Source organism: Propithecus coquereli, unplaced genomic scaffold (assembly GCF_000956105.1).
Source record: "Propithecus coquereli isolate 6110/MARCELLA unplaced genomic scaffold, Pcoq_1.0 Scaffold185, whole genome shotgun sequence".
In the NCBI taxonomy this organism is placed as follows: Eukaryota; Metazoa; Chordata; class Mammalia; order Primates; family Indriidae; genus Propithecus; species Propithecus coquereli.
This window is the reverse complement of record NW_012143301.1, coordinates 1050310-1063937: the sequence shown is the minus strand read 5'-3', so window position 1 is coordinate 1063937 and position 13628 is coordinate 1050310.

Below are 13628 nucleotides of genomic sequence, written 5' to 3'. Positions count from 1 at the left end.
ATTCTGCTTGACAGATTGATAAAGATTTGGGGGGTAAAGTACAGAGGAAAATTGATTCAGGTCACTTTGTATTAATCTGTGGTGTTGGAACACACGTACAAAACTAAGCGATGTAGACAGCCCTTGCCTTAGAGAAGCTAAACAAAGGATATTGAAAAACCAGGAGAGACAGCTGGGTGACAGCACACACTAAAGCATTATGTACAGACTTTGGCCAGACACGAACTAAGCCTGGATCAGACTCTATCTATAAAACTTTAGGCTGAAGATGTTTACAAGGTGCCCGCTATCCAGACATTTACTTAACATTCTTCCACCTGCCATGCCTCCTACTGGGGATTGAAGGGTGAGATTTCATTTTATACCTTGTCCAAATGTAGGTCCAATCCAGAATTCTCCAACCTACTTCCTTACTCTATATCAGCAGATTATTAAATTTTTCTCCTCTTAGAAATGGAAGACAAGAAGACATACTGACAAGTTTATACATGGCATAAGAGAATGTTTTAATTTAAAATGAAAAGCGGATTTTTCTTTGTACTGGTCAACACAGCCTGGCCAGAAAATGATCATAAGTTTTAATTGTGTCACCTTTCTTGTGAAAGATAAAGAAGGTATTCCGGTAGTAATTAGATCACTTCTTCCCCTGACCCCTGAACAATTATCCTTTCTTTGACTATTTTTTTAGGAAGAAATAAACCAATGAGGTTGACCTCCAATCCTACTGGCACCATGCAATATTTCCACAAGGGGTGAACCCAGATCAGTGGAAAACTATTTCAAACAGATAGGAACTGAGAAGGGATCAGAGGAAGGGTTGCAGTCATGACTGACTATTTAATCTGTGGGGCTCAGTACAAAATGAAAGTTCAGGTCTCCTGCTCGAAAATTGTTAAGAAGTGTAAGATGGTGACGGCCGAGCATTAAAAAAGGGTGGGATTCTTTTGAGTGTGGGTCCCTGAGTGACAGCACAAGTTGCATACCCATGAAGCTGGCCTTGGCTACGGTATCAGATACGCATCTCTGGAACCAATCTTTCTACTTCAGCTTAGGGCCTATGATAGTGTCTGTCTGTGCATAACAAATTTCCTTCTCCCTTTATGGAATTCTCTTTTTCAGGGTCTCTCTGGGCCCCTCTGTAACCTGGTTGTTATTGGATAAGGATGCCACGCAACCAAACATTTAAGGTGTGTCTGTATGTTTAAAACAAAACCCAGGTTTTTATTTTTTTCTAACCACAGGAGCCTCTCCACCTTCTGCATATCCATGAATGGAAGTGGCTATGAAGGGATATGGGTAGTCAACCACGTGGTAGGAGCATTGACAACCTACTGTAGGATACATTGAAAAACAAAGGCATTGTCTAACTCATCTCGATATAACTGTGAGGTAGTTAGTGAGGGATTCCGGGTCTCTTAGGGACAAAAGTGAGTGCTGCTGTGATTCACCACTCCCTAAAATGGGCTTTCAGAGAGGCTCATGGGAAGATCTGCATGCATGGTAAGACTCAGGTCAGGTATCTCCTACCTGTCCAATCAAAGTGGTTCCCTGGTGACGTTTGAACCACGGGGAGGTCCCCATCCAGGCACTATAAAACAAGACGGAGAACATAATCAGACCATTTTTTTGGTGTCCTTCCTTTTGCTCTCCTTTTGCTGTGGCAATGGGTCTGGTCATCATCCGTGGCATATGTAACATGCTCTGTAAACCTATATCTTGCTCTATAATCCCATCTTTCTTTTTTTGAGACAGAGTCTCGCTCTGTTGCCTGGGCTAGGGTGCTGCGGCATCAGCCTAGCTCACAGCAACCTCAAACTTCGGGCTCAACCGATCCTACTGGCTCAGCCTCCCAGGTAGCTGGGACTACAGGCATGCGCCACCGTGCCCGGCTATTTTTTTCTATTTTTAATTGTTTGGCTAATTTCTTTCTATTTTTAGTAGAGAGGGGGCCTTGCTCTTGCTCAGGCTGGTCTCGAATTCCTGAGCTCAAGCAATCCTCCCGCCTCAGCCTCCCAGAGTTCTAGGATTACAGGCGTGAGCCACCGTGCCGGTTTATAATCCCATCTTTCTCTCCTCAATAAACTTCATTTTCATCCTTGCCTTACTTTGGTGTGTCTGGTCATTCTTCGGCCATGAGCGCACTAAGAACTGACATTTCAGACTAAACCCTGACATAACTACCCCCTCACACCCACCCTTGCACTTCCCTGGACATGCCGTATGAGAAGCCTTAAAACATATTTAGCATCTCTAAAGCAGATTTGCTCCTGAGACCCAGAAATCCAATAAGTCTGGAAGCAATGACTAAAGCAAATACTGTTCTGTCTTACTCAGAGTCTTTATATCAAGGAGTTGTGCTTTAGCCCACCATTTCCACTCCTTCCTACCAATTTACATCATTTTCTGCTCTTTCTTTGCCTAATTGCTTGGTCAGGCCTCAATTTGTTAAGAATTAAGCACACCTATTCACATGCAAATTTTCAGTGCCTCGCCAAATTCACTTCTCAGACAACCCAATTGAAACCAGTGCTCAGCCCACAGGCCTGGATCTGTTTGTTCCCCAGTGTGTAGTTTCAGAATAACCCCACGCTGAGTCCTAAAGGAGTAATTCAGAAATTTCAGCTCCTCTTCCTTTCAAAAATCCAATCAAAGCAGGAAGAATAAATTCTGCTTGACAGATTGATAAAGATTTGGGGGGAGGATGGAATATTGAGAAGGGAGATAGGGCTTTACTCTGCATCTCAAGTTAAACCACCTTCATAGTGGCAATCAAATTTGTTCTCACATTTCTCAAAAATGTAATTAGAATGCAGGGAGAAGTGTATGAAAAGGGATGGGATTATTTATAAAAGTTTTAGAATAAATCTCTCTGAGTCAGGAGATTTGCCCAGTGGCAAGACTTTAATACCTAAGCATAATTCCTTAGAGAACTCCTGCTCGAGGGATTTTTTTTTTTCCTCCAACCAGTGGGAACTTGAAGATATGAAAAATTTTAAAGAAATGTAAGAACTGGATGGGCAAAACTCAATTTGAACTCTACTCTAATGGTATTACTCCATTTTTGCATTAAAGAATAATATCCATAATGTGAGGATTATGCCAAGTACTCTATAAAAGAATACAAACCTCGAGGCAGTCATCCCTGACTTGCTTCCAGTTGTACTCGGAATGATACACGCACAAAGATATGCCACGAAATGCAGCGTCAGCAGAGCATTTGGGACTGGCAGTTTGAAGCGATAGAAAGCTGAGGCCCATCCCCTAGAAAGGAAATCAGTTATATAGCAGAGAAAAATATAGTTCAGAGTTTGAAGAGTTTGTCTGCCAAATGGCTACACTGAAAGTAGGAAATAATCACAAATTTGGCTTTTTTTGGTTGGAAAAAAAGTGCATGTGTAAATATACAGTTACATGTTACTTAATGACGGGGATATGTTCTACGATATGCATCATTAGGCAATTTTATCCTTGTGCTAAAATCAGAGAGTGTCCTCACACAAACCTAGATGGGACAGCCTACTACACATCTGGGCTATACGGTGTAGCCTATTGGTCCTAAGCTACAAACGAACCTGTACAGCATGTTACTGTACTGAATCCTGTAGGCAATTGTAGCACAATGGTGAGTATTTTTGTATCTAAATATATTTTGACATAGAAAAGGTACAGTAAACATATGATATAAAAGATAAAAAATATATATATACACCTGTATAGGGCACTGGCCATAAATGGAGCTAGTAGAACGAGAAATTGCTCTCGGTGAGTCAATGAGGGGGTGGCAGGTGAATGTGAAGGCCTACAGCATGCCTGTGTGCTACCATAGACCAAAAACACTGAGCACTTAGGCCACGCTGAATTTATTAAAACATTTTTCTTTAATAATAAATTAACCTTAGATTACGATAACGTTTTTACTTTATAAACTTTTAATTTTTTTAACTTTTTAACTCTTTTATAATAACAGTTTAAAACACAAGCATATTACACAGCTGCACAATATTTTCTTTATATCCTTATTCTGTAAGTTTTTTCCTGTTTTCAAATTTTTTAAAACCTTTTTTTGTTAAAAACTAAGACATAGCTGGGCATGGTAGCACAGGCCTATAGTCCCAGCTACTTGAGAGGCTGAGGCAAGAGGATCACTTGAGCCCAAGGAGTTCAAGGCTGTAGCGCGCTATGATCACCCTGTGAATAGCCACTGCACTCTAGTCTGGGCAATAGGGTGAGACGCCATCTCTAAAAAAAAAAAAAAAATTCTAAGAAACACACACATTAGCCTAGGCTTATACAGGGTCAGGGTCGTCCATATCACTGTCTGTCTTCCACCTCCACATCTTGTCCCACTGGAAAGTCTTCAGGGGCAATAACATACACGGAGCCGTCATGTCCTATGATAACAATGCCTTCTTCTGGATACCTCCTGAAAGACCTTCCTGAGGCTATTTTACAGTTAATGTTTTTTAATAAGTAGAAGTACACTCTAAAATATTAATAACAATAAAAGTATAGCAGAGTAAACTATAAACAAGTAGCATAGTCATTGATCATTATTAAGTATTACATACTGTACATAATTGTAAGTGCTATATTTTTATATGACTGACAGCTCCGGAGGTTTGTTTATACCAGCATCACCAACAAGGAATAAAAATAAAATCCTAATGCCCCTACCTGACCAACTGCAGGAACACCCCTCTTGGCCAAGAGGACTCCAGAGACACCTTAAAACTGAATTCCCAGCCATGATGGGATGAGAGGTCAGATAAGCCTTGTTAAGCCACCATTAGGCTTTATTCCCTAAGTGCTAAACAGAAACAGCCTTTGGAAAGACTTGCTCCACCACTGATTTCAATCAACTGCCTAATGCTCCTCCTCCCCTTTTGTGGTTTCAGCACAACTGACCAGCATTCTTCCTTGATAAGGGGCCACCAACCATGGAGTGGTTCTAACCAGACTACAGAGTATGAGCAGTAAGGGTTTTTGTGCCCTCTCCTTCACCTTTTGACATCAGAAGGCTGAAAACTCCACCCTGGGATCACGCTAATGCCGCCATCTTTTGTACATGTGACCTATGAAGGGGCATAAAGTTCAATTGTTTAAGCACATGTTTCTCCTTTCATAAATATTCATGACTCTTCCCATAGCTTGTTAAATATGTATATTTGGCTACCACGCTCAGCATAAATTTCTATTCCCATTGTCCCTTCTCAAAGTAGTACATGCTGTTGGCTTCTACCCAAGGCTGTTGCTTCCCAGCCTGTCTTAGTGGCCACCCTGCAGGCTGTCACCCTATGAGAAGTAATGCTCTCCTTTCCAAATTTGTGAACCTTATCATTTTCTTCAGTTGACACCACAAACATGTAATGCCTTGTACTGTGATGTTAAAATTGTTATGATGTCACTATGTGATAGAAATTTTTCAGTTGCTTATTATAATCTTTTAGGGCCATGGTATATGTGGTCTTCTATTGACCAAATCACTATGTAGAACATGACTATATACATACATACATAAATATATATTCAGTATAGTGTATTTATATTGTGAGAGGTTTTATATAGAGTCAATGAAATGTACTGATGTCTCGTAAAGCATTTGTATATGAAGCCAAAATTTCACTTTTGTTACATTTCATGCTGACCTATATCTCTGCTCCTATCCTTAGAGAAAGATCAGAAACCTAATCAGAAATAGCAGTTAGGTTTTATCTCACTTGCCAAATCTATTATATTGGCTTCCTGTAGAGTTGTGTCGAGGAGAATTATGTGTCTGTGTCTGGGATCAGCAGAAAAGATTGCACTGATTGATTAGTGATGTCTATCATGGTGCAGAAGGGAAAACATTACTATAAATTTTTTATCTTCCTTCTGGACTTAACCAAGATTGGAAAATAGATGGAGGGGGTGGGAGTGGATATATAGTACAGGGGTACCTGATGTGGTGTGGCAGTCATGGAGGTACATGACCTCCCTTCACAAATGACCCAGCTGCTGCACCTTTGGGACCTGCTGAAGCATTCACGCTGAGGCCATGAGCCACCTGGCTGCTCCCAGCTAATGACCGAGTGTGGTGGGATTAGTATAGCCAGGTGATTTCTATTTGATAATGAGACTCTTCCAAAGAAGAATCTTTGCTCCAGGGCTCCTCATTGGCCTGGCCTAGACTTTCTTAGAGATGTACTGTTGTATGAGACGTTTCTTACTCGATCCTCTGTCCTTTTCTCTCTCTTTTCACAAGTCATACCTGAATGTCATCTGAAGGCTCTTCTTGCCTGCTTCTGCTTCCATCCCTCTCTCTCTGTCCTACATCCTTCATAGTTGTTTTTCCAATTAATATCCTGAACTTTTAATTGTCTATAGTGTCTTATTCCCCCAAAACGGGAATTGTTACACATGGAATCAAATTACTCCCACATTTGGTAGAGTATCTCAACAAAATGGAATTTATTTCCTACCTCCCTCCCCTATTTCATACAATTTAAGTAATATTGATATTAATTGATGCATAGCTGGATTTAGACACTCCCCTATGTAAAACCTTAACAGAAATAAAGCTACGTGACACAGCAATAGTTTATCATGAGTGTCTACCACTAATAGTCCAATTGGGGAGAATGACTTTGGGTTTAAGGATCATGAGTTTGCGTATACCTTACCCAACCTGATTGTCTGTAAGTAGTGAAGATTGTCTGATGATTAGACTGAGTGCAAAGAAATGAAAGAGACTCTATCCTTCGCACTCATTCTGTTTTTAACGTTAAGTTTGAATTTTACCTACATTTACTGTGACAGAAGTGATTGCTGTATCTCTTATTCTTGGCTCAGAGGGCCTCAGGTTTGAATCTGATAAAGTATCTTGCATTTTTTTTTAAGCATGAAATGAAGTTTATTGAGGAAGCATGAAACGTTTATTGGGGAAGAACAAGGCAGGTTTACAGAGCAAGAGCAAGATATAGGTTTACAGAGTAAGAGCAAGATACATTCACCACAGACAACGAACGGAACCCTCTGTTGTAACAAAAGGACAGTATCTTGCATTTTTAAAGCATTGTTTACACCTGGATGTATATTATACGAACCTAGTTCTTATAATCTTATCACTTAAAATCAAGGCATTGCACCAAGTCTAACCAACCCCAAATTATCAATTTAACATTAACTCAATGAATGGCACAGAAGCTGTCGATCCCCCTTTATTTCCTATGCTCAAGCCTCTCAAGTCCTGGTTTTGTGTATATGGGGCTGGCTAAAGAGGAGGGAGAATTTCCCATTTGGATTATTTTTCCCACTGTGACATGCCTTCTTGGGCTTGGCCTATATGCAATTCTATTCTCACCCTTCCTTCAGGGTGAAACTTCAGGCCTTGGCACTTACTCCCCCCAGCAATATAAACCTACATGGCTGTTCTGACTTCACCACCAGCTGTATTTCTGTATGTACAAGCATGACTGTAAAATGACAACCAGACCATAGTGTTCAGTCAGCTCTGATAACTCTGAGTTCATGGTGTTGGAAAAGATCTTTTGCAGAGCACAATTATTTTATAAAAGAACATTTGCTGTGTATCTACTTTAAATAGCAGAGAATTTTCATTGTATTTGATATATGATATATATTTTTATCTACATATTCATGAGCATCATAGAGTCCCTTTTGTTAAACTTTACTCCTCAATGTTTAAATTTATAATCTTACAAAAATCTCAAGTAAGGAAACTGAAGGAGAAACACCCGAAGAAAAAAGTTTGCAAACAATATCGAGAGAGAAAGCTTAGATCCTTCTACACTCGAACAGAATTACATCAGATCCTCTGAATAATAAAATAAAATGAAATGGCTAACTTAGGCATATGTGCTATAGGCAAATGAATGAATCACTTCTCATAGTGGAACACAAAATGATTCATTTCTTAGGTCGCAGCAGGATATTTTCCTGTTAGAATTTTAAAAGCCTGTTTTTTTCCTCTTTCTGGTGAATGACTTACTTATTTTTTCATTCCTCCTATATTATTCCAGTTCACTGAAGATGCTTCTAAAATTCTTTTCATGGGATTAAACTTCATTCTGCTTCTGGTGAAGCCTGCTAAGAATTGGAAAAAAATGAAAGACTGTAGGTTTGGTTTTAGATCATATTTTTGATTCATCACTAATGTAAGAAATAATACTTTGAGATTAAAAGAAACCAAACAGATCCACCACTCGATCTAGCAATCCCACTACTGGATATTTATCCAAAGGAAAAGAAGTCATTTTATCAAAAAAACACCTTCGCTCAAATGTTTATCACAGCACAATTCACAATTGCAAAGATATGGAATCAACCTAAGTGCCAGTCAACTGATGAGTGGATAAAGAAAATGTGGTATATATATACCATGGAGTACTTCTCAGCCATAACAAGGAATGAAATAATGTCTTCTGCAGCAACTTGGATGTAGACCATTATCCTCAGTTGAGTATCTCAGGAATGGAAAACCAAATACCATATGTTCTCACAATAAGCGGGAGCAAAATGAGGGGTATGTACAGTCTTAAAGTGGTGTAATGGACATTGAAAACTAAGCAGGGCAGACGGTGGGAGGGAGGTGAGGGATGAAAATCTACCTATTGGGTATAATATACACTATTCTGGTGATACTAAAAGCCCTGATTTCAGCATTATATAATTCAGCTATGTAACAAAAATCACTTGTATGCCCTAAATCTGTTGAAATAAAACTGACTAAATAAATAAAATTTCAAAATGACACTGCTCGTAATTCTAATTTCAATTATCTTTTTACGTTAAGCACATTTCCATATGGTTGAGCCTTTTAAATTTTTTCTCTTTTTAAAATTAATCCATCTTAAAAATTAAGATTAATCATCTACCTGTGAATGATATACTTTTGCATTTTAAGTTTATTTCCTTCATTTAACTATCAAATGTTTCTAAACTGTAGGTAGCAAGTACAGAACCTGTATCTCACTTTTTCTTGAAACTACAACCTCTGCCTCAAAAATATTCAGAAGCTGCATTCTGGAAGTCATCAGTGACTGCTTGGTTACATTTAATCATCTCAGTCAGAATTTTTGCTCTTTCTGCAATGTTGACCATGCTTACCCAACACCCTTCCCAGGGTATTCAGGGACTTTGGGGTCACCCACTCCTACTTTTCCTGAGAGATGCTTTTCAATTCTCTACAGGTGACCATGTGAGCCTCCTGCCAGTTTAGGGTTACCATGTAATTTGTCATCTAAACGAGGATATTTTTTACAGTAAAAGATGTGCTTTTAATAATCATTCCATGACAATCGTTGTAAATAGGTTCTGTCTCAAGCAAACCAGGACACATATCCATGCTAATCAAGTCTCTTAACCATTTTCCATGAACTGTTTTCTTCCTTCTCAAGGAAGAGCTTTCCTTTTATGAACAATTATCAATTATTTCTGGGAGTCATACTGTGTTATGATGAGGTGAATAGTAAATTGTGATCTTTCCAGTACCTTGCTTCCTTACTATACCCCAAATCAAGCATGTAATCACTTGGAATTTTGAGGATTGTTCTACTCATAACTTTAGAGGTATCAGATGGCATATATTATCACAGAGAGGAAACCATGCCCATGTCTGAGACAGTGACTCAGTAGCTAAGGGGATGACCTAAGGTGAAGTGTGTGGTCAGGGAAGATGAGCTGACTTCTTGAACATGAATACTGGAGGTAGCTCTAGAAACTCAAAGTAACTATATCCTTGCAACAGAAGTTAATGATGAGTTTAGTTTTAAGCCATCTGAAGACCCTGCCCTGATATTGTTATTGCTCATCTATGAAGATCACAACAGTTGTTTCAAATTTTCTTCAACCAAAACACCAGAATAGATTCCTCCTCTGCCCAGACAAGGAGACACTGCTGGAACAAATGGTGGAAGATGGACCTCTGATATGTAGCACCGTAGACATTGAACTCTTCTTGCAGGGAGGCAGCCCTTCCACCCGGCAGACCTATGAGTCACACAACTGCTTATGATTTTCATTCGGGCTAAATTTGCACTGCACCAATCAATTTCTGCTTAATCTATTTCCACATCCAATGTAAGCCTGGCTTATGGAGATAAACTCATGTACTTTGTGTAGCTGATAAAAGGGGATTTTTGTAGCTAGAGGTTGAAAAATATGAGATATAAAGGCTGTACTTGTGAAACAGGAATTCACACGGTAGAAAGGATTCATCTCTACCAAGAAGTTTGATGTGGGACAATGTAGGGCCTCTTGTTATAAGCCAGTTTCCATGCCCTAGGAAAGTTCTTCACGGAGACCCCCTAAAGGCAGGAGAGGTCCAACGGGGACAGAGGAGATATGGAACTTCAAATACAAAGTTGGTTGTCTCCAGATAGAATATTATAGCCCTCTGTAGTTTGGTATAAATCAAAATTCTTATTTCCTCCTATGTCATGAGAATCTCCCATGCATTCAGCACGTGGATTAGTCAGCAGACTAAGGAAGAAGGGTCTGGAAATGAAAGAGCTGAGAAGGAATTTATTTGAAGTGATTTACCATGGATATAGACGGTGTGGAAAAATGGAATAATTGTTGAGAAGAGGCAGGGCAGAAAAAAATGTTGACTATGAAGTCCAAACAGGAAGACGAGGGTAAAATTGGACAGAAAAAAAGCGACAACATTGAAAGGTAATAAGGTAGATTGGAAACAAAACAAAAACTGATGAGAAGATTGAGCTTAGATGAATACTGTCATAGGAATTAGGGGTGGGCAGAGAGGTTCTCCTTTACCAGTATGTGTTTCATAAAAGTGTCTGGTAGTTTACATTTGCCACATGTGACTAAATATGGATGGAGCTTTTGAATTCTGTGTGACTTTTTCTAAACTAAAGCTATTAAAAATTTCATCTCATGATTTCACGGTGAAAATAGCTACTCATACCCAAAATATAGTCCCACCTTCTTCTTCGCTGACACTACCTCCCTGAGGATCACATACATCTTCTAACTGTTCTACTACTTTTCTTTTTCTCACTTCCAATACATTCAATACAATACTCCATTCAAAGATCAGCTTTAATCATAGCAGTCAGGCTCAAAAATCTAGAATGATTTCTCCAGTTTCTAAGAATATTTAAAGCATTCATCGTTTTTCCCCATCTAGAGTACATAACACATTGAACTCACTATACTTCCAGCAAATATTTATTTTTAAAATTTCCAAATGTGTGATTTTTTTCAAAGAAAGCCAATAGTATGTATTGAAGCATTATTACCGTTTAATTTCTATTTTATTGATCAGGACCCTGAGAAAGATACAGAGAAAGTTGCACTACTAGTTAGGGGAGAAAGAAATCAAGAATGCCAAGGTCTGCAGGTTATGCTCACAGCTTTCTCATTAGAACATGCTCCTGTCCTGTCTGTTGGGCTGCTGAAGCAAGCTGAGCATCGGAGGCACAGAGTCACATTTATGACACTGGGGGCTTTTTCCACTGATTCTCTGGAGTAAGATGGAATTCTTTGCAGAATAATTCTGTAGCAAACCAGAACCAGCCTGGGGCTCCCTTGAGGCATGAGCATAGCTTAATCCCAAACTACTCCAGTCATTATAAGACATAGACCTGATTGCATGGTGAGGATGTTTTATAGATGAGGAAATAAACGTGAACCTACCTATAAATCTATAGAATTATATCTGTGCAGTAAAGAACTAACTCAGCAGGCTTGGTAAGTTCAAATCCTGCACCTTCCAAAGAGAAGATTGGTCTTTGCTGGTCAGGGGAGACAATCTCAAATCCCACAGAAGATTCTGACTGGTAAGAGTGTCTTTGTATACCTAGAGACTTGAGCCACACCAGAGAATTTATGCTAACAACATGATTTATGGTGAGAGCTTGGGCCGTATTCTATCAGTTTGACCTCTGAAGGATCTAGAAACTAAATAACTAAGGTCAGCCACATTAGTGCTCCACACTTAAGTGGCCGACCCCCAACTAAAACCCTGGACAGCAAGGCTCAGGTGAGCTTCCCTAGTTGACAATACTCCGTATGTTTTATCACACACCATTACTGGGAGAATTAAGTGCTGTCTGTACAATCCCACTGGGAGAGAACAACTGGAAACTTGTGCCTGGCCTCCTGGATGCTGCCTTATGTGCCTTCTACTTTTGCTGACTTTAATCTGTATTCTTTCACGGCAATAAACCATAACCGTGAGTATAACAGTTTTTCTGAGTTCTGTGAGTCCTTCTAGCAAATCGCTGAGCCTGAGGGTAGTCTTGGGGACTGCTGACACAATACCTCTCCATGATTTATTTAGAATTAAGGGGAAATCTAAGAACACCCAGGTTACCTCAAGGGTGGTAAATGGACATGTAAAATAATTTCAGGAATTAGCATTTGTACTAATACTTTACAGTTTGCAACTTGTTCTCTTTTGATCCTTCCAAAAATTCTGGGAAGTGAGTTTTATCCTCATTTTTCAGATGAGACTATATTATTACTGCATAAAAAATTACCTCAAAATTTATTGGATTAAAACAATAAAGTATTATTCTATAATTTCTGAGTGCCAGGAATACCAGAGTGGCATAGCTAGATGGTTTTGGCTCAGGGCCTCTTGAGATATTTCTATTACCTGGGGTTACACCACCATGGAAAGCCTGGATTGGAATTCAGGCTCTGCTTCTGAGAAGACTCACTCCAATGGCTATTGTCTGGAGCCCTGGTTTCCTTCCTTGTTGTCTGGAAGTCTCAATTTCTTACCATGTAGGCCTATCCCTGGGGTTGCCTGAGTGTCCCCAAGACAAGTAGCTGGTTTCCCCCAAAGTGAGTTAAGAAAGAGAGAAGAAATACAAGCTTAAAACAGAAGATGCAGTCTTTATAACCTAATCTCAGAAGTAACGTAACATCATTTCCACCACACACCATTGGTTTCACAGAGGAAACCTGTCCTTTGAGGGAGGGGATAACACAAGGGGTCATTGGGGACTATCTTGGAGGCTGGCTACCAAAAGGACTGAGAAATTAGCTCACATGTGAGTGGCAGAGCCAGAAATTGAATTCCTGCCTTTTGACTCCAAATTTCTTGCAAGTTCTCTCACAACTGACCCATGAGCATTTCCTTGGGCTAAGGGCAAAAAAAGCAGATGAAAAGCTAATTTAATCCTTGCATCAAAACTACAAGTAAATATTATTCTATTTTACAGATTAGAATAAGGAGATTCAGAAAAGTTACAATGATCTAGTTATTCTGTAATAAAATTAAGTTGAACTTAATTTTCAGATGTATCTATATTCTATTATACTATAATAAATTATCTCTGTACTGTGCCCCAGGAGCAATATATAATCTAAATCACCCTCTTGTTTCTCCACTTCCCTACTTGTTGCTATTTTTTAACTCTAATCTGAGATATAAATGATTATATTATTAAGAAAGAATGCTGCTGATTAAATTATGAGTCGATGCTTTAATGAATGTCCTACATGATTCATGAATTAGTCTCACTAGCCTATCATTGCCTTGAAATTTGTTTCATCTACTGTGAGGAACTTGTCAATTCTGCTGCCTTCAGTTACGTTGCCTGGAGTCTAACAGGCAATCCTTTTTGCATATCCCAATAACAAAACAGAATACAGCTTCA